A 3,214-nucleotide genomic window follows, 5' to 3' on the forward strand; every position below is an offset into this window, starting at 1 on the left:
CCCCCCCCCCTAGTTGCGCCAATGTGTATAGGAAATGATAATATAAACATTCAGTCAAAATGTCATGTACCTACGGGCTACGGTCATTTATTTAAGAGTTGCACCAAAAACTAAAATCAATTTTCTCGAAAACAGATGTTTTGCGTAAAAATTCCTGTTTTCCTTAATTTTTCTTTTGTTTTTCACGTTGCATTTGAAATCTACTGGGAAATTTTTACTTTTGACCCCCCAAAATACCAACTAGATTCACTTTCCTATCGGAAAAGATACTGTTGAAGAAAATCTAAGCATTTTTACTGCCCTAAAAGGTGACGATAGACAAAAAAATTTTAAAATTAAAAATTAAAAAAAAAAACACATCATTGTAAAGTCAATACATTCATCGTTTCACTCAGAATCTAAAACACACAAATAAATACAAATGCATTTACATCATTATTTATGTTTTGATATTTCAGTCACTAAGTATTTATTTTGTATTGAAAATGTTAAGTGTTAATACCATTATATTCATAGGCGGAATTTGAGGGGGGCAGTTGCCCCTCCAGAAAAAATATTGAGGGCATACTTATCATTTCCCCCCTCCTGAGTTAAATATTATTTCAACAATTTTTAATTTTTATAAAATATTAATGTTAAAAATTTTAAGTTACTTTCGTAAAATTATATAAGACAATTATTCCCTATGTTAAGTCAGATCAATATTATCAATATTACCATAAATTAATATAAAAACATATTAAGACTTAAGAGTAACTATATAGTAGTATGGAGTATGGATCAAGGATGCTTAAGATAACGTCACACCCGCATTTGTTGTCTCTGTCTTACAAATGTATAACCAGTGGCGTCATTTCAGTTTTCAATAGAGGAGGGCAAAGGTTTTGACCAGCCCGAACGGGTTAAAAAAAACTGCTCGCTTCGCTAGCAACCACATATACATATTATCTAATCATATTTTTTATAGTACCCTTTTTATTAACTAGGTAACATTATTTTTAAATATAAGGTAATAGATATTTTTGAAAAACAATTGTATACCTCAGTTAAAGGCTACAAACTATTAGATGGCGATATTTATATGGATAAACAAAAATATTAGTAGTTTATTAGATTTATTTATTTATTTATTTATTTCTTCTTTTTATTATTTTTGAAAATATATCAACTGCATGCATTATCTTTAAATCAATTTTACCTGATTCATCATATATAGCCTATACTCTATTACTCTTATATAGGTATACAATATATTTACAAATTAATATTATCTTAAATTATAAAATATTTTTTTCTTATTGCTTGCTTACCGACTCAAGACTTGTCTGTTTATTAAACATACCAGAAATTATTTTCGATTCTTGGGCAGTTTGCGGTAATTTTATATTTTTAGCCGCATCTAAGTCATATTTTGCCCAAATTAAAAGATTAATATAAACACGCGTCAAGAAAAAAATTAATTTTAATTTAGTTAGAATAAGGTACACGACTAAATTAACACAATACGCACAATAGTTGAGTTATACTCGATTGTCGCAAGTTAACTGAAGTCCGTGATCAATTATAAATGATAATTAATAATAGTGCCAATCGGTATTGTTGTTGTTAGAATTAGTATTAATTTTAGATTTTAGAAATTTAACTATACGAGATTATAAAGAGATTATATTAATTATTATTATTGTTGTACATACAACAATATTAATATTATGTTTATTTTCCTTACATATACCCATACATACAATGTGTACGGCCCTGCAAACGTCTAAATATATATTCCAACTATCAATTAGTAAAAATTTATCATTGTGACAATAATTTCTTAGAACAAAGTATAAATGTATAATTAATGTATTTTCTGAAAATATTGTAAAATAGGCATGTTTTTGCGATAGCAAAATATAGTAATTGTAAAATGGCAACAACCGGGCACCGGCCCATCGGGCCGCTTTTAAAATCAGACAGGGGCAAATGCCCACCTTGCCACCCCCCCCCCCCCCCAAATGACGCCACTGCGTATAACATATCAAAAGTGTATTTTGTGCGGGACAACTTGTATCTTTCTGCGTTTGTAGTAGTGGCTCCTAAATTTCTGATCATAAAGGGTAGACAATTATCTATGCAACAGCGTGCCAACATGTTTAGACTTTAGATAACATAAATACAATAAAAGTTATTTGCTTTAAAACATTTCCTTTTTTTGTTTTTTTCATTTGCTTATAAAAAAAAAAGATTTTGTTGCACAGATAAAGTTCTTTGCTCTGAAAATTTGGTAGTTCTATAACAAATATGGTGCGAGACAAGTTGTCCCGCGCAAAACAGTTTTTGGTATGTTGTACATTTATAAAACGGAGACAACAGTACAACACACCAGGTGTGACGTCCTCTTAAGTAGGTAATTTAGCAATGCTGTACATACTCCCCCAATGAAAAGGGAAGTAATTCACTTTTACGAATTTCTTGTGTAACCTTATGTATATAAGGAATATCCAATTGATTTTCATGTTATAATTGATAGATTTGATTCAGTAGCAAAAGTAAGAGGTCGGCGTTTATCAATGAATTAATTAAATGGCTTATAGATTAGTTTTATTATAAAAGATTGATTATATAGGTACTTTTTATATACTTTAAAATTAAAATGTATGTATCTGTTTTCACCAAAATATAAGTATATACCTGTACCTATATTTAATTATTTTTTTATTTATATATACGCAATCTGTACTATAATCTAGCACAATAAGTGTATGCGACAGAACAAAAATACAATGAAAATATGAATAAGAAGCCATCCATTGATGGGACTGGACTGGGAAATTACTTAAATATATATCTAATATAAAAATAAGTGTGAAATGTTATCTGTTCTTATTTAGATAGTGAGTAATTTAGATGGAATGTTATATAGATAAGTTGAATGTTTTTAAATGGGTCATTAAATTGTGATTCATTTTTGCCCCCCCCCCCCCCCCCCCGAAAATAAGAGCCAAGTGCCTTCTATGATTATATTAAAATTATTTACCTAAGTCTTTTTCACAAATATAAAACTTCAGTTTAATTATTAAATTTAAATTCATTCACCCTGTAATTTTGTTGTCCACATATTGGCCTAGGCCTAATTAATACTGTAATAACTCAAAAGTACGATATAAACATAGGAACGACTCCTGTCGATAAATATATTTAAAATCGTAAAACTAAGCTGTTACCT

Source organism: Acyrthosiphon pisum, chromosome A2, assembly GCF_005508785.2.
Source record: "Acyrthosiphon pisum isolate AL4f chromosome A2, pea_aphid_22Mar2018_4r6ur, whole genome shotgun sequence".
Taxonomy (NCBI): Eukaryota; Metazoa; Arthropoda; class Insecta; order Hemiptera; family Aphididae; genus Acyrthosiphon; species Acyrthosiphon pisum.